Raw genomic sequence first — 26795 nt, 5'->3', positions numbered from 1 at the left:
GATGATGAAAATAATCTTTATTCTTTCCTTCCTAGTATCTACCCTAGTATCATTTGGGGAGGTGGTGGAGTCACCATCACTGGAGGTGTTTAGGAGAAGGCTTGATGGAGTGTTTTGTGCCATGGTTTAGTTGATTAGGTGGTGTTGGATGATAGGTTGGACACGATGATCTTGAAGGTCTCTTCCAACCTGGTCTATTCTATTCTATTCTATTCTATTCTATTCTATTCTATTCTATTCTATTCTATTCTATTCTATTCTATTTGATTCGATTCGATTCGATTCGATTCTATTCGATTCTATTTCCTTGAGACTAACACAACATCCCAATTGCTGATGACACTGTCAGTGCTGATATTAGTATTATTAAATATTATCTAACTTTTAGGTAGGTAGGTATCTAACTAACTCTAAGTCTTAGATGATATTTACTGGGAAGTTATATAACTGTTACCCATTTCCTACCTCCTAGGCTCTTTATTTTCTAGTACAAAGTTACAGACTAAAAGCTGTGAAGCAAAGGGCAAAATGATTTTAGTGCACAATTATGAAGCTAGAAGCTAGAAAGGGAGACGGTAAAGAGGTAGGGAAAGAGCAGGATGATTTAAACATCAGTGGCAATCACTATTCGCAAGAGAGAAAACCCAGCAAAAGTTCAGAAGAGTGGTGCCAAGGGAAGAGAGCAGCTGAGAGACCAGGTTAAAAGCACTGCCAGGAATCCTCTGGGTTTGTAGATGAAAGACTGAAGTAAAAAGGTAGGCTCCAGAGTTGAAAAGAGAAGTCCAATAGCATTATAAAGGCTAAGGCACTGAAGCACCGTACAATGGTGAAATGAGCATTGCACCACTAAGAAACCACAGCAAAGCAAAGAAAGCCCCCTCCCACTCCCCAACCCCCCCCCCCCCAAAAAAAAAAAGAAAGAAAAAACCCACAACACTACCTTTTTTTGTGCTTTTATAAGGGACAATGCAGAAATCACTTGAGATGACCACTGGAAAAGATACTGTGAGAAAAAGAGAGAGAAAAAAAAGAGTTATATTAATTTCACAAGACCTTGACCCAAACCCAGCACACCATGGGAATATCTGTGATATACTCAGACACTCAAGGACACAAGATCTTATCCCAAGTGGCAGCATCCCAGCATGCCACCTAACAGCAGAGGCAGAAAGTCAGACAAGAAAGTTAATTCAGAGCAAAAGCTGTCTGTCACTGACAGATGGAAATTAACCTCTTGGTTTTGGCCTGATCCACATCACTCTAAATGTCTTCCTCACACCTGACAGAAGTTTGCTCTTCAATTACATGGTTGCCAAATATGATGGCATTTTAATTTAAGGTTTCCTGGGGTGAGAAAAGCAAAGTACCAGAAGCAAACGAGTCTTTTTCTTTGGAAGTCTCTCACTTCCAAGGAGAAAGAACAAGGGGAGCTTTTGTGGCAGATTGCAAAGCTAACTTCATGTAAGTTACAGCTGATGGATGGCTTTCATAGAGTTGAAAGTTTATTCAGTCTGTTTTTGCTCTTGCCACATGCCCTTCCCTTCCTCTTCCCTTTCCCATACTCTTCCTCCTCCCTTTACAAAAAATCACAGGATGACAGAAGTTGGAAGGAATGTCTGGACATCATCTAGCCCCCCGTGCCACAGCAGATTCACCCAGAGAAGGTTGCACAAGGTAGAATCTGGGTGGGTTTCTAATTACTCCAGAGATGAAGCCTCCAAAGCATTTCTGAGTGCCCCACCATGCTCAATGTAAAGAAATTTCTCCTCATGTTTAGATCAAACTTCCTGTGTTCCAGCTTGTGCCTATTACCTCATGTCCTGGCACCACTGAAAAAAGCCTGGCCTCATCCTCCTGACACCAACCCTTTAAGTATTTATAAGTATTCAGAAGATGCCCCCCTCAGTCTCCTCTTCTCCAGGCTGAAAAGCCCCAAGTCCCTAACCTTTCTTCATAACCAAGATGTCCTAATCCCCTAATCATCCTCTTAGCCCTTTTCTATACCCTCTCAAGAAGTTCTCTGTCCTTCTTGAATGTGGGAGACCTGAACTGGATGCAGTAATGCAGGTAAGTCTTCACTAGGGTTAGAGTGGAGCGGGAGTCTCCTTTGACCTGCTTGTCAAACTCTTTATGATGCAATCCAGGATGCCATAGGCCTTGTTGGCCACAAAGGCACATGTTTTGCTCTTGTCATCCTGTTGTCCACCAGCACTACCATGTCTTTTTCCACAGAGCTGCTTTCCAGCAGGTCAGCCCCTAACCTACTCCAAGGCACTGGGTTATTTCTCCCCAGGTGCAGGACCCTGCATTTGTCCTTATTAAACTTCCTACGGTCACTCTCCAGACTGTCCAGGTCGTGGTGGATGGCAGCACAGCCTGATGGTGTTGTCAGTCACCCTTCCCAGTTTTGTGTCATCAGCGAGCTTTTATTTCACCTTCCAATCTGGGTAGGGTTCCCTTGCCTACTCTTTTCTAGTATGAGCAGTTAATGATGGTGATGCATAAATCTTACAGTGCCTCTGTTGGTTTGATAACAGTTTACAGACATACTTGATTTTTAAACGTTTGTTGGTTAGTTTTCTTCCATTGCTTGCTTTGCTTTTAGGGTTGTGGTTTGGGGTTTTGTTGTTGCTGTTGGTGTTGGTTTGGTTTGCTTTTTGTTGTTTGTTTGGGGGGTTTTGGGGAGAGGTTGTTTTTTTCTTGTTGGGGGTTGGAGGTGGTTTTGGTTGGAGGTTTTTTGCAGTTGGGGTTGTTTGGTTGGAGGCTTGTTTGTTTGTTTGGGAGGAGGAGTTGAGTTATCTAGAGATATGGAAGAAGGGAAATTGATATCCAGGACTAACATCAATATTTGACACCTACAAGAAAACCAGTAACAAAACAAACCAAATAATTTAAATGAAACAAACAAACAAAAAACCACACACACACACAAAACTCCCAGCAAACCAAAACAAAAAAAACAAACTAACAAAACCCCAACCCAGCCAGCCAAAAAAGCCAGCTTACTTTCAATGGATTTTACCTTTTCTTTTTTTTATTCAAGTTGATCTTTATTTTAAAGAACAGATCTGCCAACTTAAAATTACCTGTGGTTGATCTACAGACTGGGTTACTGTCCAAAAGAAGTATGATACTGTTTTTAACTCTTTGAAGCAATCTCCTTTATAGAATCATAGAATCATAGAATCATAGAATCAACGAGGTTGGAAAAGACCTCAAAGATCATCGAGGCCAACCTGTCACCCAACACCTCATGACTACTAGACCATGGCACCAAGCACCCCATCCAGTCTCTTCCTAAACACCTCCACGGATGGTGACTCCACCACCTCCCTGTGCAGCACATTCCAACAGCTAACAACTCGCTCTGTGAAGAACTTTCTCCTCATCTACAGCCTAAACTTCCCCTGGTGCAGCTTGAGACTATGTCCTCTTGTTCTGTCACAGGTTGCCTGGGAGAAGAGATCAACCCCCTCCTGGCTAGAACCACCCTTCAGGTAGTTGTAGACAGCAATAAGGTCTGCCCTGAGCCTCCTCTTCTCCAGGCTAAACAACCCCACCTCCCTCAGCCTCTCCTCATAGGGCTTGTGCCTTGTTGCCCTTCTCTGGATGTGTTCAAGAGTCTCAATGTCCTTCTTAAATTGAGGAACCCAGAACTGGACACAGGACTCAAGGTGTGGCCTAACCAGTGCTGAGTACAGAGGCATAATGACCTCCCTGCTCCTGCTGGCCTCACTATTTCTGATGCATGCCAGGATGCCATTGGCCTTCTTGGCCACCTGGGCACACTGCAGACTCATGTTCAGCCAGCTGTCAGTCAGGACCCCCAAGGTCCCTTTCTTTTTGGCTGCTCTCCAGCCACTCCGACCCCAGCCTGTAGCTCTGCATGGAGTTTTTTGTGACCACAGTGCAGCACCTGGTGGTCTTTATATGAGTACCCATCCAAGGCCTCAGCAGCAGTCACTCTCATGTGCTGAAGATACACGTTGCTTTTGTTTCTTTTTATCCTAATAATTAAAACAGAAGGAAAATAACCGATTATGGTGGGTTTCACTACTTTTCTGCTCAAGATCTGTGAAAAAAATGTAAAGGCATAGCCTAAAACTACCACACAGATGAAAAAGACACTTTGCTGTGTTCCAAGATCAGGATATTAAAATTCAAAAACTCCATTTGAATGGAAGCATTAAAACACAGATTTCGCTCCAGCAAGCCAGATGTTAAGCCCATAGTTAATATCTGCTGGCTGTAAAAATTGCAGAAAGTGGTAAAACTTCCCAACAGTTAAAAGTTCAGTAGTGCTGCAACATTCTCAAAGTCTGCTCTGACAACAGCTGCATTTCTATTAGATTTAGATACTTTTTTTTTTAAAAAAAAAAATTAGTTCTGTTTGCTTAGGAAGAAACTTTTATTCAGCACCATATTTACCCCAGTGTTTTTGTGAACTCAGAAAATAAGCCATTACATTTTGTTATTATAAAAAGATGTCACACACCCATCAACAAAGCCCTTACAGCTGATTTAATCACAGTCCATACATAACAGGTAAATAATCAGAGCCCAGTGTCTCGGTTCAGAGAGGGAAAGAGACTCAGTTCTTCTGAATCTTCCCATGTTATGAAATTAGAGGCACAAACGAGACCAAAATATCAACAGCTAGACTATTTATTACACAAATGAAGTGGATGGATCAGAAGGAGAGAGAGAGAGAATAGAGAGGGAGAGAGAGAAGAGGGGGAGAGAAGAGGAAAGGAATTATAATACCACACCCCTCACCCCCCAAGACAGTTTGAGTCCATGGAGGCAAGGTGCTGCAGCTTTGGATGTAGAAGAGATGTCCTCTGAGCAGCCTCTTCAGCCCCATGAGTTGCAGCAGGCAGAACTTAGGACACAGAGAGAAGGTTCTTCCAGGCCACATGATGATGTCTCTGTCCTGGTATTCTCTCTGTTTTTCTTCAGAGCAGCATTGCCCCAGGGCTCTTCCTTCTCTAGTGTTTTCCTTCTGCTGTGTTTTCCTTCTTCTGAGCCAGTAGTTGCTCAGGTCTTTTTAGACAGTTTTTTATTCCTTAGGTATATGTCCAAGTATTGTCCCCCAGGAAATTGTCCTTAGGTAAGTGTCCAGGTATTGTTTCCCAGGAAATCTACCTGTGTATTCCTTTGTGTTTGGACAGGGATCTGGAAGAAGGCGGGGGGGGGGGGGGGGGGGGGGGGGCGCTGCTCCTCATTACCTGCTTACACACCCAATACACATCAGGGGCCAGGTGGTAAATCCATTGTCTCACCATCCTCCCTTTATGGGGTACCTCATAGGTGGAGATGATCTTGTCTTACGCATATTCCCCAAGGTATCAATAGCGGTGGTCTCGGTCCATTGTCTGGGCCAGCAGCAAAGGTGCTTTGTGGAGTCACATCAAGAGACAAGATTTAGTCTCTCACACCCAGTCTCTCATTCTGCTACTTATGGCCACAGTAATTCTTACACCAAAAGGCAAATATGAAGGAAGTGTTCACAAGGCTTTGAGTGGCCGAAGGAGGTGGAGGTTCCCTCCCAGTGATTAAACTGCTTGGAAGATTGACAGGGCTAAACTGGCCTTCCTGTAGAAGCAGAAATTAATAAACTCAGTTCAACAGAGCATGCTGTTGACTTTGCACAAGAAGTATTAGCCATGATGTTAGCTCAGAATTGAATGTCTTTTCTGGATAAGGATACCTTCAGTCAATCAGCTGTCATGTTTTAAAATTCTGAGTAAAGAAATGATGGAGCAGAAGAACTAAACAGCAGCAAATGAGTGAACTAATCACATAATGGAGCTGGATGAAAAACGAGGTTGCTTTCTGAAGAAGGCACATGGTCACAAAACCCTCATAAGAATACAGTGCATCACCTGCATGCTTTCTGCATCAGGTCAATCATCAGATTTTAGAAGATATCTGGGGGCATCTTATCCCACCTTTCTCACCTTCTGTCTGCTCCCAAAGAAGCTGGTACTGTCACAGGGAAAACCTAGGAAAGACAGGCAAGATCTATACCAGGGTTATGCCCCCTATGTATCTATGTCACTAGCACTCTTGTGGCACTCAGCAAAATCAGGAAGGCATCAAATCAGACTATAAAGAGCTGTGAAAGGTCCCTGACCCAAGTACAAGTTGAGGATCTATAATATCTTTTATAACTGTCCCTTGCCCATATCTCTGTGTTATCACCGCTGATTTATACTCAGGACTGGTGTAGTGCCCATTGCAGACTTTCATGCCTTTCCCTATTTACACAAACAGAATCTTATAGCATGAGATAAACCTTCACAGACAGAACAAGTAAGCTGCATACAGATTTCCTTTTGTCATTCTGGTCTCAGAACATATAAACTCTGTAAAGTTAGACAAAATGTCCAATAGCTTTCCTCTTTGCATGGGCTTAGTGATAGTACCAAGCATACCTGGGGACAAGGAGGGAACTTCTCAGAATTCTCACACAGTCCCTTGACAACTGCCCAGCTGAGAAGCAGTTATTCCATTGAGTTTGTCCAGTGCAGCAGAAGCTGGTATCCAGTAAAGAGAAGAAAAGGTTTACATGTTTATTCATTTGTACAAAGATGTTGGCACGCAATTATTTGGCCTAATCTATCTCTATCTCTATCTCTATCTCTATCTCTATATCTCTATCTCTATCTCTATCTCTATCTGCCATAAAATTAAAGTACAAAAATATACAGATTGTTCAGAGTTGGAAGAAGCTGCCAAAGCTTGGAAAGCTATGGAATCTTTGTTGTTATTTGTTTTTGGTTTTCCACATTGCAACTTCTCAATATCATGGGGATACTTGAGTTATATCATGAAGGCTTTTAAACAGATGACAGAATAGCAGGCAATAGGTATTTCCCCCTTTACAGGTGTTTTCATCATTTTCATAAGCAGCAGAGTTGTTGAATGAAGTCTGTCTTGTTGATACCTTATCCTATTCAATCACCCGTGGCTTGTTTTTTGACCACTTGTTTTAACAGGATGCTAATGTATAGAGCTGTCTTCTCTGACAGCTTAAGACACCACACGTCAATTCACTATCTCAACTAATAAAATAAAGCCATTTTTAATTAATATTTCCTGTTCTCCCATAAATACACCAGCAGTTTATTTCATACATGCTCAACTACAGATCATATCACCTTTGCCAAAGCTGCCTGTGTAACTCAGCAAATCAAATGGATTATGTTTTAATCACTTGCACTTTTATCACATCTCACATCCAAGCCAGAGGGAAAGAGGCAGTGACAGCGAGTTCACCTCTGAAGCACAGGTGGTACTGATAAGTTAGTACTCATGTCTTGGCAGGAGTGTGTAGGAAGGGCATCAACTGACTTGTTCAAGTTTTTTTACCTTTCCCTTTGTAACATGAAAAGGAATCAGCTTAGTTCTGCATTGAAGATGGCAAAGTCCTATGTCTGAATGACAGCTGAAACTACAGTTTTGTATTCAAAGTGTCATAACTGGGAATGAGTTGATCCAGAGCCAGATCTCACTGTTGAATCAAGTGACAACTGTTACTGGCTTGTAAAAAGACATGTTCATTTTTTTTCTGTTCCAAATAACTCAGGGAAGTAAATGTTCTTACCAACAAAAGCTTTGTGGCCAGGCTGATTTACTTGGGAATAAGGATTAGAAGCATAAAGGTTGCCTGTCAACAGGTGGATCTGTTCATCTGGCTCTTTGAATTAAGTTCTGATCCTATTTATGGTAATGATATTGACTATGTCTGCAAACTATTACAAGTATACGTTCTTTGGCTGAGCAATACCCAACCCCAAGAGGTATTCATTTTATGGCCTCTGGATCATTCCTTCCATACCAAGGCACAATCCTTGGAAATGGACCTTTTCCTGGAAGTAAATGTGAGCATAAGGAAATTAAGACAACAGTGAAAAATGATGGGGAAAAAAAAAAGCTGTCACCTGTGTACTTCTAGAACTTCTAAGGTAACAGTCTGTTCCATGCTGTGGCATATTGGAAGTTCATAGACATCTTTGTGTATATGGACAAAAACAGGATGTGTGAAACTGTAGAACTCATGTCATCTTCTTACTCAGTCTTTGCTCAACTCAACCAAAATTAACTGGATTCTGTTGATGATTTGGTATGAAGCTCACATGAGCTCCTGTAATGAGTTAGCTTCAAATTTAAAACTCATTGAAATGTATAAACCCTTTCAAAGACTTGAGTACTGGGTTAGGAACTGGCTGGAGGGCCGAGACCAGGGAGTGGTGGTGAATGGTGCCACATCCAGCTGGCAGCCAGGCGCTAGTGGTGTCCCCCAGGGAACAGTGCTGGGCCCCATCCTATTCAATATCTTTATTGATGATCTGGATGAGGGGATTGAGTCAGTCTTCAGTAAATTTGCAGATGACACCAAGTTGGGAGCAGGTGTTGATGTGGTGGAGGGTAGAAGCGCTCTCTAGAGGGACCTTGACAGGCTGGACAGGTGGGCAGAGTCCAACAGGATGGTATTCAACAAGTCCAGGTGCCGGGTGCTGCACTTTGGCCGCAACAACCACATGCAGAGCTACAGGCTGGGGTCAGAGTGGCGGGAGAGCTCCCAAACAGAGAGGGACCTGGGGGTGCTGATTGACAGCTTGCTGAACATGAGCCAGCAGTGTGCCCAGGTGGTCAAGAAGGCCAATGACATGCTGGTATGCATCAGAAATAGTGTGGCCAGCAGGGGCAGGGAAGTCATTGTGCCCCTGTACTCAGCACTGGTTAGGCCACACCTTGAGTCCTGTGTCCAGTTCTGGGCCCCTCAATTTAAGAAGGACATTGAGACACTTGAACGTGTCCAGAGAAGGGCAATGAGACTGGGGAGAGGCCTTGAGCACAGCCCTGTGAGGAGAGGCTGAGGGAGGTGGGGTTGTTTAGCCTGGAGAAGAGGAGGCTCAGGACAGACCTTATTGCTGTCTACAACTACCTGAAGGGAAGTTGTAGCCAGGTGGGAGCTGGTCTCTTCTCCCAGGCAACCTGTGACAGAACAAGAGGACACAGTCTCAAGCTGCACCAAGGGAGGTTTAGGCTCAAGTTGAGGAGAAAGTTCTTCACAGAAAGAGTTGTTGGCCATTGGGATGTGCTGCCTAGGGAGGTGGTGGAGTCACCATCTGTGGAGGTGTTCAAGAGGGGATGGTACATGGCACTTGGTGCCATGGTCTAGTAGTCATGAGGTGTTGGGTGACAGGTTGGACTTGATGATCTCTGAGGTCTTTTCCAACCTTATTGTTTCTGTGATTCTAAAATTCACCCTATGTGTAGGATACTGAACCAGAAGCTTAGTAGCATCATATCAAGTTTATGAGTTGTCTTTACAAAACGGTAGTTCAGAGAGAGTTCTGTGAAACCTGTCTTGATTACATACAACTGAGTGAAAACTTACTAAGTGTAAATCATAACTGTTTTGTGATCAATAGAAAACTGGAGAGACTTAGACCTTGTAAACATAGTCTAATGTGTAGCCCTGGTGCTGCTGTGTAGAAAATGTACTATGCTTTTCCAAAGAACCAAAAGTAGAAGTGCAAGATGAAGATACCTGTATCCCCATATAACACATCTATAAACTTCTGCTGAAATACAATAAATAATTTTGTCAATGGCATTTCTTTTTTATTTGCCTTTTCTATTCTTCTTTGTTGGTTGGTTTTGCTGTTTTGTTAGTTTGTTTGTTTCCCCCCTACATTTAATCACTTGCCTTTTGTTTTGTTTTGTTTTGTTTTGCTTTGTTTCATTAGCCTATATGTTCTTTTAGAAAGAGAGTGAGGTATCCAGACGGTGATGCTTGGAAGTTTACTTCATGAGAAAGGTCAGCTCCAAGATGCTCATTTGTCACAGGAACCAAAATGTCAGTGATAAAATTGTGCAAGATGTGATGTATCCATGTATAAAAGGCCATGCCTCCAGAGAGTATGAATTCGGCAGGAATAAATGGAATCATAGAATTGTCAGGACCCCATAGAATTGGAAGGGACCCCAACGATCATTGAGTTCCAAACCCCCTGCCTTGGGCAGGGACACCTCACACTGGAGCAGCCACATCCAGTCTGGCCTTAGACACCTGCAGGGATGGGGCCTCTACCACCTTCCCGAGCAACCTGTTCCAGGGTCTCACCCGCCTCATGGGAAAGAATTTCTTCCTAGCATCCATTCTGAATCTATCCATTTCTAGTTCTTTTTCCATTCCTCCTAGTCCTATCCCTACCTGACATCCTAAAAAGTCTCTCCCCAGCTTTCTTGTAGTCCCCTTCAGATACTGGAAGGCCACAATAAGGTCTCCTTGGAGCCTTTTCTTCTCCAGACTGAACAACCCCAACTCTGTCTGTCCTCATAGGAGAGCAGGTCCAGCCCTCTGATCATCCTTGTGGCCCTTCTCTGGACAAATTCCAGCACCTCCAGATCCTTCCTGTAACAGAGGCTCCAGAACAGGAAGCAGTACTCCAGGTGGGGTCTCAGCAGAGTGGAGCAGAGAGGGAGAATCACCTCCATTGACCTGCTGGTTATGCTTCTCCTGATGCAAGCCAGGATGTGATTTGCACTCTGGGCTGCAAGTGCGCACTGCTGGCTCATGTTGAGCTTCTCATCCAGCAGCACCCCAAGTCCTTTTCTTCAGGGCTGCTCTCAAGCCAGTCCCTACCCAGCCTGTATCAGTGCTGGGGATTGCCCCGACCCAGATACTAATAAATGTGTTTCAATGTGTATCACGTGCCTCATAGGAAGTTAGTTGTTATATAACAGGCTAGAAAACAAAGTGGAAAGATAGTAGCTGTATTGGTAACAAAGTACTAGGAGAAATAGGTTTACAAGAGGATATCCTGATGTCTCTTCAGCCCACAAGCATCTGCCCTAAACCCCAGCTGGAACAAATCCGTACCCCCACGGCCCCAGTCTTTCCTGCACTTCTATCTCTACAAGGGAAAACACACATGTTGTAGAAAATATCTTTTTTCATTACATAAAAACACCTACCTTCCAGATGTGGGTTCAGTAATGGACAAAATTAATAGCTCCTCTTAAAAAGTTTGAGTGTGAATAATGACAAGTGAATTGTTTATGTTTCCTCCTTGTTGGTACAGTTCAATAATCAAGGTGACTAACCTTTGGAGGTTCAAAGAGAAATGTGAAAATGAACTCTCACAACTGGAAATAAAATGTGGATTTTAATTCTATTTGCATGACAGTATGTTCCTTCACTTGTCACAGAACTGAAGTGGTTTAACGCCATGATCTTCAAGGACAAACCTCACTGAGCTGCTCCAAACCTCCAAGGTGTTGATCATCTACCAGCTGTGATTATCCAAGGGCAGAGGAGACAGATTTTCTGCAGTACACTAGAAGCAAGAGGCAAACTAGCTAGCCTCCTGAAACTGTAGAATCATAGAATAGTTTGGGTTGGAAGGGACCTGAAAATGTCATCTAGTCCAGACCCCCTGTAGTCAGCAGTGACATCTTCCATTAGGTCAGGTTGCCCAGAGCTCTGTCGAGTCTGACCTCAACTACTTTCTCCCAACATCCAAGCTAAACCTACTCTTCTCTAATTTCAAACCTTTGCCCCTCATCCTACCAGTCTTTTGTAACCAGTTCCAGCCCAGCCTTCCTGCAGGTCCCCTTCAGAACAGGCAGGCTGCTATTAGATCTCCCTCTTTATCCATGCTGAACACCCCCAGCTCCGTCAGCCTGTCTTCACAGCAGAGGTGCTCCAACCCCCTAATCATTTTGTGACCCTCCTCTGGATCCACTTCATCAGGTCCATGTCCTTCCACTATTTAGGGCTCCAGAGATGGACACAGTACTCCAGGTGAGGACTCACCAGAACAAATGTCAGAATCACCTCTCTGGATCTGCTGGCAATGGTGCTTTTGATGCAGCCCAGGCTGCCATAAGCCTTCTGGGCTGCAAGCTCACACTGCCTGCCCATGTCCAGCTTCTCATCCATCAGCACCTCCAAGTCCTTCTCCACAGGGCTGTTTTCTATCACCTCATCCCCTAGCCTGTATTGATAAAGGGGATTGTTCCAGCAGTGCTGAAACCAAAATCCACCTTCAGAAAGAAACTGAGGCCCACAAATACCTTTTTTGCTCAGACAACCTGTGCCTTTGAAAAACAACTGAGCAATAAGGTGGAGTTTACTGTTGATTAGAAAATGTTTTTACTGAAGCCTACCTACTAAAATATCTGAGGAAAGGGAAGAGTGAAAAGCAAAGAGCTATCTGTTAAAAAAAACCAAAACACCCAAAACCAAAACCAACAACAACAAAACAAAAACAAAAGCAAAAGCAAAAACAAAAGCAAAAGCAAAAGCAAAAGCAAAAGCAAAACCAAACACAAAACAAAACTGCATAGTTTAATCATCTTTCCAATAAATTCTTTATTCCAAACAGCCAGAAGTTTTGTGTGAGTTTTTTGGCTGGCTGTTTTTGTGTGCTGTTGAGAAAGTACGACTTCATAAGACCTCCTGATATGCTAGAACCAGACAGAAGAGACAGAGAGCCTTCAAACGGACAGCAGTTCAGAGCTGAGTCTGATGGACTGACATATCACAGGAACCTGGATCACTATATATCATTGGAGAACTGATCAAGAGGTCAATGAGAGTCACAGGGTGGTTTATAGGCTATGAAAGGCACCTCCATCCCATAATTTCTCACAGCAATGATCTTCTAAGACTTTTCAGTGCATAATTAAAATAAATACTTTGCAAAGTGTAATCTGGACTGGCTTACTTTCAGGTGTTCCATCTTAGCTGCAAATAAATTGTTTCAGTTGCTGTTTTCTTAAATGAGAGAACAGAGTCAGATCAAGAAGTCAAAGGTAATATTGCAGCTGAAAAATGGTGATTTCAGGCAGAAACTGTAAGCACTCAAGCCAGGAAACTTATTCAGATCGCTTGTGAGACAAGAGATTTCTTTGTACCCCTGCAGAATTGCAGTGAATCAGTGAGACACACACTGCCAAGAAGCATTCTCTTCAAGCATCATCTTTACTGAGCTCTGTCCCTCCAGAGAGACTGCTCTGAGATAGTTCTTTGGGGTTTTTTGGTTGGTTAGTTGGTTGGTCTGATTTGGGGTTTTTGTTTGTCTGTGGGTTTCATTTGTTTGCTTGTTTGGTTTGGGATTTTTTGTCTGTGGGTTTTATTTGTCTGTTTGGGATTTTTGTGTGTGTGTTTGTTTATTTTTGGTGGGGTTTTGTTTGCTTTGTTTTATTTTGTTTTGGGGTTTTGTTTGGTTTTGTTTGTTTGTTTTAATGGATATTCCAGAAAAGTGCTTCACTGGAGCATACTCCCTACCTGTTACAAACTTGAGGTCTCTTTCAACCTTATTGATTCTATGATTCTATACAATATTTTTGTTTGGGTTGTTGTTGGTTTTTTTGTTTTGTTTTGTTTTGTTGGGTTTTTTTTTAGGTTTTTTTTTTTAGGGAAAAAAAACCACCAAAATTTTCTGACCAGCCACATAACTCTCCATAAAGCCCAGCATTCCAAAGCCCGATACTCTTAAAAAGCAATACTTGTAAGTAGTGAAAGTCATAGATACATTGTGTATGTTGTAACCTTGTAATTTCAGGTTACTAAAAAATAGAGCATCTAAGGTACTCTTTAAACTAACCTTATGCAAGTTGTTTCCCATTTCATTCATCAAACACAGCAAAATCTAGACCAATTAGTTTCAAAATGCTCTACAGCCATTGCTGCTTTAACAGGCATGAAGCTGAATGGAAATGCAGGTACAGTTTAACAGAAATTCTCCTTAAAAAACCAAACACAAACAAAGGTAGAGGAGAAGCAGATCTCCCCTTTTCCAACTAACCTCACAGCATGCTGTCCCAAAAGTACAAATCTGTCACATTTTAAGTTTCTTTTCCCCAAACCAGATGTTAAGATTAAGCTTCATACTCTCTCTTATAGGTTGAAGCATTTTATTATACAGCCAGACAAGATAGAAGCTGGAATCTGTACAACTCCTGAACCATTAATGTGCTGCTTGTCACATCTGCTGCCTTGAAAATCACACTGTGCCATTGGTTTCCAGTAGCATGGAGCAATCTAAGTGCTAAACATAGAAACCCTTGATAGTAGTTACATTGCTGAAAAAAGGAGGTGACTTTCTATTTCTGGGAAATATGAAATATCAGCTTCTGCCTTCTCCCTCATAATTTTTCAGTCAATACCAATGTCATTGTCTTCATCAGGATTTCACTCTTATACAGTGGACTGAAAACAAAGTGACTTGTCTAGAATACAAAGTAGAGGGATTTTTCATTTAATCTCTATGGTCACCTCAAAAAATGAGTGCTGATAAATCTTATAATTTTATCCTCAACAGAAGCACCACACATCCAGCTTATGTAAATGCCTCCTTTTTCCTCCAGCACAGGTAACCTGTCAGGAAAAAAAGCTAAAAGAAAAAGCCTGCAGCATCATTTTGTGATGCAAGACATCTTCATTGTCTCTTTGGAAATTACCACAGCTTTACTAAAAATGGGCTGCAGCCAGCCTCCTCTGGTGGTCAGGGTGATTTGCCAGGATGAGCTGTGATTTGAGCCAAGTCTATGCTGTCATCAGAGCATGGCACGGAGTACTCCAAGGCAGCTGCAAAGGTCTGGTGGTCTCCTAGGAAGCACTGCAACAGTGTGCTGACAGCAATGCTCACCCCAGTGAAGTACAGTGCAGTAGTAGTGTAGGGTTGTGCACTGCCTTCCAAGTCTTGTCTTTCACTGAGATTAATTAGCTTCATAGTAGGGAAGGACATACTCCAACAGTCCTACTGTGATGCCTCAGGTAATAGGAAGATTAAGTAAGGAAACATCTGAAATGGGGAGAATTGCCTAAAAATCATGAGCATTAATATCACAGAACCACAAAATGTTAAGGGCTGGAAGGGACCTCAAAATGTCATCCAGTCTAACCTCCCTGCCAGAGCAGGATGACCTAGAGCAGAGAGGGAGACTCCATGAACCCCCAGGGCAACCTGTTTCAGTATTCTGTCACCTTCACAGGGAAAAAATTCTTCCTCCTGTTTCCATGGAACTTCCTATGCCTCAGCCTCCACCCAGTGTCCCTTGTCCTGTCATTGGGCATCACCAAACAGAGCCTGGCTCCATCCTCTGGGCACTCACCCTGCACATCTTTATAAACATGAATGAGGTCACTGCTCAGTCTCCTCCTCTCCAAGATAAAGACCCTCAGTTTCTTCAGTCTCTCCTTGTAAGGCAGATGTTTCACTCCCTTAATTATTTTTTGTGGCTCTGTGCTGGACTCTTTCAAACAGTTCCCTGAGGTCCTTTCTGAACTGAGGGGCCCAGAACTAGACACAAAATTCCATATGCAGCCTTACCAGGGCAGAGTAGAAGCAGAGGAGAACCTCTCTTCACCTACTAACCACAGCCCTTCTAATCCAACCCAGAACAGTGTTGGCCTTCTTGGCCACAGAGTTAATTAAAAATTGAAAAGGCTAAACTGTTTGTCTTGGTGTCAGCTGCAAACATAACCAGCCTCCTTCCCACCCCCTCCACCTTCAGAACTTACTCAGTGATTTGACAGATGTTTATGTACACAGCATCCATAATGCACCACCTGCTGAAATTTTCCAAGCACACCCAGAAGAGTAGAGTGGTGTGTTGAGGGCAATCCATTAAAGATTTTATAGAGCAACCATTATGTTACACATTTGTAACTGCTTGCCAGTAATGCTTATTCTGTTCACTACCTACATGGCATGCATCATTGTCCTGACTGGTAGGCAAAGAAAGGATGCTCTCTCTTAGTCGTCATGTGCCATGATTTCCTGGCACCAAATTGCTGCAGAAAGAAACTTTCCTTATATGCCAGCATATATTCCAGGTACAATCCAGAGAGAGGTACACTTCTTTATCAGGAATCACCTGTGCATATCAGACCCCATCAGAATAAGAGGTAAAATGCTAGGGCAATTAGTCCAGTGGTCAGCTGTAACACAACAATGGACAAATCCATTGCTGCTAGTGCCATAAGGCTGAGTGGATAGACTCTTTTGGAGAGTCACATAAGAGTTAGACTGCCCTGGAGTAGGGACACAAAGCAGGCAAGCAACTATTTCATAATTGCTGTTGGAAACTTCTGAGCCCACTGATGGCTTGTTCATCGAAGGAGCATTTGCTGCTTCTTCTGGCCTTAGAGAACCATGGAGCTATGTAACACCTGAGATGGTCTGATATGATGCTTGTGCATGTCATCAGATCAGGAAGGTAGGAGGAGAAAATGAAAAGATTCAAGACATCCTTTTCCCATGCAGAGAAAGGTAGTGTGCAGTTTGTCAGTCTACTGTATGTAGTGTATTCCACCCTTTTGTCTTTGTCCTTGCAACAGGGTACTCTTTAGGAGGTTGCAGACAGGTGGGGGTTGGTCTCTTCTACCAGGCAACCAACACCAGAACAAGAGGACACAGTCTCAAGATGCATGAGGGGAGGTTTAGGCTCAAGGTGAGGAGAAAGTTCTTCACAGAAAGAGTAATTGGCCATTGGAATGTGCTGCCCAGGGCAGTAGCGGCGTCACCATCCCTGTAGGTGTTCAGGAGGGGATTGGACGTGGCACTTGAAGCCATGGTGTAGTTAGTCTTGAGGTGTTGGGTGATAGGTTGGACTTGATGATCTCTGAGGTCTTTTCCAACCTTGTTAATTCTATGATTCTATGATTCTGTGATTCTATCATACCCCCATATTAACTCAAAAACACAGGGAAGTGAATTTCTTTATTGATATAATAATTTTTTTCAGAGAAATGAAAATGTCCTTAATCTTAGGAAGCTTTCCTCAAACTCATCATAAAAAGTCATATACCACCACACATGACACCTTGAGCAAAACAAACGCTGTATTTGTCAGTTAATTGTTTTGAACTGATGCCTATGAATGTGTGATATGTTTTCATCCTTATTGAGAGTTTTAATGCATCCTGCAAAGCAGAAGAGCTGCAGAGCTATAAGAAGTATTGTAATGGTGGCACCTGAACCCTTATAAACTACAGAAATATTTCTAGGCTCAATACTGTTCCTAAAACCCTTTTAATTTTACAAAAGGGTAGTTTCTTCAGAAACTACTATTAAAAGCACATTAAGGCTAGGGAGCTCATCAAACTCCCTAAGTCTTATCAGTTATCTTCTAAGTTTGCCTTGAAGAGATTTGTTTGTCATTGGAAACTAGAAGTGTTAATACTCCAATAGATTGCCAGTACTAATCATCACCAGTACAGGTCTGCAGTCAAAAGCTTGCCAAAACCTGCTAATGAGTTATGCAGGCTCAAATAATTCAATTCAGTAGCCATCAGATATAGCTGAAAGGGTAAGGTTGAAAGAAGACATTATCATATAAACCCTTGTGGCATCTTGCCCGAATTCTTATCTTATTCAATTCAGTGTAACAGGCAGGTCACATTTTTTTCTTTCCTCTGATCACTTTTGCAGCATTTTCAGAATGGCAGAATATCAAAGGAACTTACTGCTTTTCTCAGAAACAGAGACTAATTTGTTAACAATAGAAAAAAAGGAGAAAGGACTGGGAAAGAGGGGAAAGAGATTTGCAATAAACATAGATGCTTGCATTATTTCTGCGTGGATTTTTGTTGTTACTAAGGTAAATGGAAAAGACCACCTGAAGTAATACTGGAAACCCTGATTCATTTGGAGAGATAAGTAATGACTTTCAGAGCCAGCACTGTAGCAGAATCACAGAATGTTAGAGGTTGGAAGGGACCTCCATAGATCATCATGTACAACCTCCCTGACAAAGCAGGGTCACCCAGGGTAGTCTGCACAGGAATACATCCAGGTGGGTTTGGAAAGTCTCCAGAGAAGGAGATTCCACAAGCTCTCTGGGCTGCCTGCTCCAATGCTCCATCACCCTCATTGTAAAGAAGTTTCTCATGTTGAGGTAAAACATTCTGTGTTCAAGTTTGTATCTGTTGTTACTTGTCTTATTACTGTGCTCCACCAAACAGAGCTTGACCCCCTCCACTTGACTACCCACCCCTCAGGTATTGATAGAAAATAATAGAATAGAATAGAATGGAATAGAATAGACCAGGTTGGAAAAGACCTTCAAGATCATCACGTCCATCCCATCATGGAACATCCTCTCTCAGTCTTTTCAAAACTAAACAGCCCCAGATCCTTCAGTCTGTCTTTGCAGGGGAGATGCTCAAGTCCCCCATCTAGACCTGCAGAAGATATACACTTCAAATTAAAACATTTCCGTATGCAATATGACTTAATGTAACCTAAAGTTACGAAACCACGCTTTCCAATTGTCACTAATTGTGCCCAAGACATGGGCTGATTTTTTGGTGTTGCTTTAAAAAATATTTTTTTTTCCCTCTGTTCCACTCTTCACTTCAGACAAGAGGAATAGGTCAAATTTATAAAACTCCTTACTGTTTCTAGGGGAATTACTGCATATCTTCTGTGGTGTACTGAGGTCCGTACGATAAAAACTATGCAAATGGCTAGCAAAATATTGAGGTAAACTTAACAAATACAGCAATAAATTGCTGGAGTTTATCATCATCTGTAACTTGACTAGATATTCAACAACAAGCAAATTTCTGTAGAAGAAAAAAGTGTCACTTACCTTGCACAATTATCATCTGGGCACAAAAAGACTGCACATTTTCTCCTTATCCTGATTACAAGGATTCCTGCATGGACAACTCTCTATTCCTTGCTAGGATTAGAGTGATCAGGTTCTTGCAAGACTGAAAGGAAATGTGAGATTACATGATTTCTTCTACAGAGCAATGTATTCTGTGGTTTTGACTGGCAGATATTAATGTAGACATTTCAGCTTTGTCTTCTGTAGCTTCATACCCACTGAGTTCTGCCCTGGGTTTTGTGTTGATTTAAAGAATAGTTATGAAGTTTTTAAAGGAATCCCACAGCTGCATTTAGGAAAGATGTTACTTGTATCTTACAGTTGTATGAACCACCACAAGCATAATGATTTTCATTCAGGGCACCAGAGTTAAAAATATATATGCTGATGGCTTTCCAGAAGTGAAGTAATAGCCAAATGACACTGAAATTAAGAGTCAAAAGGCTGCCACTGAAACAACACATCTGTGATTAATACACAGGCATTTTATGAAGATAAAATAAACTACAAGGTTTTTGTTTGGAAGAAAATTATGGTAAAATGGAATTATACAGAATCACACAGTACATTCAGATTGGGAAAGACCTTCAGGTCACCAAGTCCAACCCAGAACTCTATGAGGTTCCCCCCCGAATCTTATCCCCAAGAACCACATCCAAAAGACCTTTAAACACATCCAGGGTTGGTGACTCCACCACCTCCCTGGGCAGCACATTCCTGGCCACCTCCCTGGGCAGCCTGACCACTTGTTCTGTGAAAATTTTCCCAGTGTCCAGTCTAAACCTACCCAGTTGTAGTTTGAGGCCATTCCCCCTTGTTCTATCACTAACTATCCCGAGAAGAGACCAACACCAGCCTCTCTGTAACATCCTTTCAGGTAGAGAGCAATGAGGTCTCCTCTCAGCCTCTTCTTTTCCAAACTATCCAGTCAGTGAACTCGGATAAAATACTGCTGAATTAATTTAGATTTTGACTGGATCACAAAGACTTAAACAGACAAAACAACAGGTCCATCAAGAAAACATACAGACTGCCCTACAGTTCTGCAGACTTTTCATATGGTACATTAAAGACTTTGAGCTTTCCTCCCATAAGCTGTATTTTCATAGGCACTTTGCTGCATTTCTTATCCTTTTAATTGCTTGTTCAGTTTGGACAAAATATGATAGTGACTGAAATCTCAAAGTTACAGAAGGCCTACCTTTGTAGAATTAAGAAGAAAACAGTATTATTTTAATACCTGTAGTTCCTGTTTAACGTGTTTGCTGGCCAAACAGCTTGGTTACACTCTGGCCATTTATCCCCTTTCTTAGCTAGCTCACAGTAAAGAGCATAGAAGAACTGTAAGAGAATATAAGAAATTATTGCAGAGCCTGCACAAGAAAAGAAGTCATATTTTGGGGTCATAGAAGATGCAGAGAAGTAATTAAGTGTTGAAGGTGTTGCAGAAGGAAGAGATGAACTGGTGTATTTAACACACACAACACAGGAAGGAATGAGATCAGTAAGAGATAGAACATCATAAATTCTGATATTTAAAAAGCAATTTAATCTTAAAATTCTGTAGTCTTTCAACATTTTAATATTCTCCTCATACGTGTATCACATAACTCCCTTTTTGACAATAGTTGTTGGTGGTTTTGTTTAGGAAGAAATATTTTTTGGCAGCCTTCCCAGTGGTATATATTAATAATGACCTATAAACCTTTGGAAAAGTTTTTTATATTCATATTTTTATTCATTTTATTAATAACTCAGTTGTAAATATAGACATTTATTTACCCCAGTTTCATAGGTGCACTTGGACATTTTTTAATATTGTCTATAAAAATGATGGACCATCTTTCTTCACAAATACTGTAGAAACAATATTTGATCATCTGAAATTATCCTGTAAAAGGTATACCTCATAATAAAAGAAGCTACTTTAAAATTATTTGATACCGCATATTTTATTTTTTCCCCATGAAGAAATACGACATAAACCAGTAGCAAGTTTCTGTGTATCCCTTGGTCTCATGTTTTTCCTAACCATTTTAGTTGTATATTCCCACTCCCTTTTCTAGGCCAAACCATTTCTGAAAACCTACAGGAGAAAGATGATGCCAGAATCAGTTGTACTCCATAAGTGCTTTGGAGGAGAGGTTTTGTTCTTAATTCACCAGTTCCTTATTCACACCTCTCAACTGAGTTGTCTGTGTCAGGAAATGAGTATTCTATGCAGTTCATTGTGCATTACTTATAATGTGCTTTAATCACCCTTATACACCAAGCTAGCACAGAAATATTTTATTCAGAGCTTTGTCTCCTACCTGTTGGGACAAATGCCCCCCCAGGAATGGGAAACTTCTCTGGGCAACCTATTCGGTATCTCACCATGCCCACCATAAAAAATGTCTTCCTTCTATCTAGTCTGAATCTCCCCTCTTTTAGATTAAAATCATCACCCTTTGTCCTGTCTCAACAGATGCTGATAAAGAGATTGTCCCCAGCTTTCTTACCAGCATCTTTAAGTTCTGAAAACCCACAGTAGGGGCTCTGTGGTGGCTTCTCCAGGTTGAACAGCTCCAACTCTTGCAGTCTTTGCTTATATAAGAGGAGCTCCATCATTGCAGTCATTATTGTGGCTGTTCTCTGGACCCTCTCCAACAGGTCCATGTCTGAAGACTCCAGAGCTGGACACAATATTCCAGGTAGTATTTCACAAGACTGGAGTAGAAGACCTATGAATCTATAACTCCTGTGAAAAATGTTTTGCTCATTGTAGTTATATTTGGTATGTAAAAGGGTCACACAGAAAAAACAAACAGTCAGTCTGATTTTTCCACCTCTGGTGAAACAGGAAAACAATGAGAGAAGCATATGATAATTTATTCATCATATGGCCCAGTTCTTGGTCCAGTTTAAAGCTGAAAGCACAGATTAAATATACCATTATAGCCACAATGAAGCTCTTACAGGATTTCATATGAATGAAAAAAAAAAAAAACAGATTTATTCCTGAAAGAATAAAAAGTACTTATTTTCTAGAAAAATACCCTAACAAATAACAGTGAAGCTCCTTTTCTTCTTCTTTTTTTTTCTTTTTTTTTTTTTCTTTTTTCTTCTGTCATTGTGAAGCTGAACTTCTTTGTTGTGTGGGGTAGATTTTTCCCTACAGGTAAGTGGAAATTCCCTCTCCCTAAATGAGTCTGCAGGTTTGTAGTTAAGGACTCTCCTTGCGTGTCAGATACAGCTTCATAGCCCCTTAAGCTGATGAGGCACTGTGCCTGAGTTTTTCACTTCTTGAGTGAGTAGGCCAATTCCTAAGCTATTTTAGAACCAACTGAAGAGCCACACTACCATTTTGTGCTGTTCTGTAAAAGAGTAGAGTGCAGCTTTTCACCAAAGGTTGTAGAATTGCCTGTCCTCAAGGAAGGTTGCTTATGCAGGGCTTGCAAACTGAAGAAGAACAGAAATTCCAAGTGAAGTTAGGATTTCAGATGTGTTTTCTCCATCCTGAGTGTTTCTAGCTGCCAGGGTGTGATGGGTTACGCCCATCTTGAAAGCGGGGGGGTGGGGTGGGGGGGTGGTCCTGGAGGGCATTTTCCCACTGGGGAACTGAGTCTGTTCCACTACCCCTCCCTGTCCAGCAAGCCTGAGGAGGACACTGGAGCCATTGCTCTTTTACTTCTGCCTCGTGGGGGTGAAAGAGAGCTGCTTCTGGCTCCCTGCTTCTCTGCCATGTGGTCAGGCCTGATCCTTCTCCCTGCTGCATCCACGCCTCTGCAAAGAGACTGGTATTGTATTCTTATTTTTCCCTATCCGCCCTTGTTCCTTGCCCTTGTGAACCTTTCCTGTTACTCTTTGATATATGTAATATATAACATATATATTTATATATGTGTCATATATGACAATATTTATATATTTAATATATAACATACATATTTATATATGTTTTGTAAATATATATATATATGTGTATATATATGTATATGTATATGTGTGTGTGTGTGTGTATATATATATATATGTGTGTATATATATAAAAGATTATTTTTTTTACCTCTCTACTTCCAGACCAACTCCAAATTATTTCTCGCTGGATTTGCCCCCTTCCCTTTTTTCTCTCTATTGGGAAAGAGGAGCAGGGTATGGGGGAGGAATTCTCAGCCTTACCCCCATCTGAGCCCTTAGACCCCCGTTAAGGCTCAAACCACCACACAGGGTCTTGGCAAAACCTTGTGCTCTTAATTTGGGTCAAGGTTCCACAGGGCCAAACTTCTGTGCATTGTATCTGCTGGTGAGTACCTGCTTCAAAGCTCCAGACCTAATGTCAGTATAATGGAACAAATACATCATCTTTGCCATTGACTGGATTCACTGTTCAGTTTCTAGACATTGACATTTTCTCAGCTAAATGCTAGAAGCATAACAGTTTAATTCTAGCCCTCTTCACCCTCAGTTTGTTTTTTAACAGTTTCTTTAATGTTTAACAAATACTCATGAGTAAACATGCCCCTAGATAACAAGGATTGTCTCCAAATTCCTCAGTCCTCTCAGTGAAAATATTTCTACACACATAATGTAATATCACTTAAAGAAACCCCAAAACATAAACAAGCAAAACAAAAAAAAAAAGAAGATAAAAAACCCCAACAGACAATAATAATAAAAATAATAAACAACCTTCCACCAAACCCACAAAACCTAAACCCAAAAAAACCCCAGCAATACCTTATTGATATAAGATACAGGTTTATGACTTTTCTGTAAGTTTAAGTCCAACATTCTTTTTCTCATCATCATAGAACATTAGAGGTTGGAAGGAACCCCCAGAGATCATCGAGTCCAACCCCTCTGCCAAAGCAGGATCACCTGCACAGGAATGCATCCAGGTGGATTTGGAAAGTCTCCAGAGAAGGAGACTGCACAACCTCCCTGGGCAGCCTGCTCTGCTGTTATGTCACCCTCATTGTAAAGACTTTTCTCCTCATGTTGAGGTGAAACCTCAACAGCTTGTAGCTGTTGTTCCTTGTCTTATTACTGTGCACTGATGAAAAGAGCTTGGCCCCCTCCACTTGACTCCCACCCCTCAGATATTGATAGACATTGGTCAGATTCCCTCTCTGTCATCTCTACTCAAGACTAAACAGCTCCAGGGATCTCAGTCTCTCTTCATAGGGGAGATGCTGAAGTCCCCTAATCGTCCTCATGGCTCTATGTTGGATTCTCTCCAGCAGGTCTCTGTCTCTTGAACTGGGGAGCCCACAGCTGGACACAGTATTTCAGGTGTGGTCTTACCAGGGTGGAGTAGAGGGGGAGAAGAACATCCCTAGCTCTGCTGAACACACTTTTCTTGATGCACCCCAGCATACCATTGACACATTGCTGCCCACTAGGACTCTAAGATCTTTCTCCCTGGAGCCGCTTTCCAGCAGCGCAGCCCCTAACCTGTACTGATGCCTGTTGTTATTCCTCCCCAGATGCAGTACCCTGTACTTGTCCTTACTGAACTGTATAGCTATTTAAATGAGCAAGGTTTCCTGTTACACTTATTCTTCATGAAGGAAGTAAAATAGTCACATCAACACCTACAGTTGCCTCTTGCACACCTGGTGTAATCCAAGAAAATGGACATATGTTACTATCTGGCTGCTACTTCCCTTTGCTGAAGTGAAGAAGAATGGGAACTCAAAATTAGGATCCTCATGAAAGCCAAAGCAGAGTGTAAATTCAAGCACTAAGGCTACGCAGTAGGGTGAGGCTGGAAAAAACTGCTGTTATGAAAGAAATAAGTATATAATGATGAGAAACCATGACAAATAGCACCCAGAACAGTTATTCCAGTCTAAGTCACTACCTAAGCAAGTTCTCCAGAGTGAACAGTGCTGAGTTCTGTTTGTTCAGGTATCTCATTTTCAATTCCAAATCCAGAGGCAGACTCACAAGCCCATTTCATTCTGGTGTATAAACATGAGCTGAAGTTTCCATGTAGCAGAAAACTAATGAAGGTATAATGAGAACTTTTCTAGATGCCTTCCCATATTTTATCAGGCTGGCATTGCCAATGAAGTTGCCAGAATAGTCTTTCCCAATCACCTCTGTTATTAAAACATCTTCAGCATCTTAGGAAAATGATAAGCATGCAAATCTTGATTATATATAGAAATATAAAACGTGGGTTAAAGCATCCCACTTAATTTAACAAATTCTAGTCTTTTAATTAACACCCTGCTTAAAGTCACATTTCAAGTCATGTGAGATTACCAGCAGCAATGTTTTTGATCTCACCCTTGACACAGAACATGTGTTCTTAATACTTCATATAAGAAATTGTCTTTTAATTGCTGTGTCTTAACTACCTCTCTCTATAATGTGATTTCACCTTACAGTAAATACCACACATTAGCTAGCTCACAAAGAACACACTGCCTTTATCTGCCTCTGCCACCTGGAAGGCTGGCTGGAAAATGTGTTACACAGCTTTCCCCAAAATGCTAAAACATAAAAACATGAACAAACCCCACAAAGAACATTTTGTGACTAATAGAACACGTAACATTCACTGAGCTGTGTGATAGCTGGGTATTAATCACCTAAACAAATTACTGCAAAGTGACAAACTCCATTGTGGCCATACCTCATGTTGCAATATTATTGAGATATTTTCTTGTCACTGAAATATATATATATATATTTTTTTTTTTTCCAAAGTTACTCCCTTACAAAACCTTAAATGGCTGTCAAAGCTATGGTTTCATTCCCCACTTAGGAATTAGCTTTCCAAGCCCTACCATCTCTAAGAATAACTCTGGATATCAAACCCCACTGTATTTGTAGCATCTCTACTGCTTTTTTCTGCTAATAGAATGACACTAACCCTAAATTAATTTGGCAACTGTCCTAAGCTAGCTCCTTTCTCCTACAGACACTTTGCAAACTTGCTTCCTCAGTTCTTTCTGAAACTCAAGTACTGGAAAGTCAAGCCCAACTACTCATTAAGGAGATACGGAGGACACAACAGATTAGGTACTGCAGGCTTTAAAGTAGCTGAAAACAGACATGATTTGTTTGTAAACTCTGAGGTGCTCCAAAGGATACAAACCCTATCCATTGGTGAATCAATATTTCCTTACTCTCTCCTCTCATTTAATTAAATACTGTCTCAGCATTCTCATTAACTCCTAGAGTTCTGATATTCTCCTTTCTCAACACAACACAGCCACAGGTGCCTTGTAAAGTCCTAATCTGACAGTTCTTCATCCTTGCTTGACACCAAAATTCCAAACCGCTCATAAAAGAAAGTGAAGAATATGATGTTCACCTTAAAATTGAGGTAAGGTTTACAACCTATCTTCCTAGGGGGCTATGAAAGCATGTCTCCAAAATGAAGAATCACATTGCTCAACCACACTTCATTCTGCAGGCATTTTCTCAGTCCTTAGAGAATCCAAATCTTTGTTGAAGCAGATCTATCATTACTGGCTACTCTTCTTCACAGTTTAAGCTATTCAGCTTCAGGCAGGCTGCTGCCATGCTTTGTTCGAGCAGATCTGGGGTTTTTGCAGTTCAACAGCCTTTCCAACCTGGAAGAAAATCCAATTTATTTTTTGAATTAACTTTTTAATTTATTTTAAAATTTCATTTATTTTTGCATTGCCTCCACAAAGCATTGCTGCTTCTCTGTCAAGACTCTAATGCTATCAGGTACTCTCCATTTGACTGCTGGAACTGCACTACTTCTTGTTTTTAGTTCGGTTTTGGTTTGGTTTGGTTTTGGTTTTGGTTTTGGTTGTTTGCTTGTTTTAACCATTTATTGAAAAATTTAACAATATTCTGGGCCCCACAGTTTAGGAAAGATGTTGAGTTGCTGGAACATGTCCAGAGAAGGGCAACAAAGCTGGGGAGGGGCTTGGAGCACAGCCCTGTGAGGAGAGGCTGATGAAGCTGGGGTTGTTTAGCCTGGAGAAGAGGAGGCTCAGGGAGACCTTATTGCTCTCTACAACTACCTGAAGGGGGGTTGTAGCCAGGAGGGGGTTGGTCTCTTCTTGCAGGCAACCAGCACCAGAACAAGAGGACACAGTTTCAAGCTGCACCAAGGGAAGTTTAGGCTGGATGTTAGGAAGAAGTTCTTCCCAGAAAGAGAGATTGGCCATTGGAATGGGCTG

This window comes from Dryobates pubescens, chromosome Z (genome assembly GCF_014839835.1).
Source record: "Dryobates pubescens isolate bDryPub1 chromosome Z, bDryPub1.pri, whole genome shotgun sequence".
Classification (NCBI taxonomy): Eukaryota; Metazoa; Chordata; class Aves; order Piciformes; family Picidae; genus Dryobates; species Dryobates pubescens.
This window is presented reverse-complemented; position numbering follows the sequence as displayed.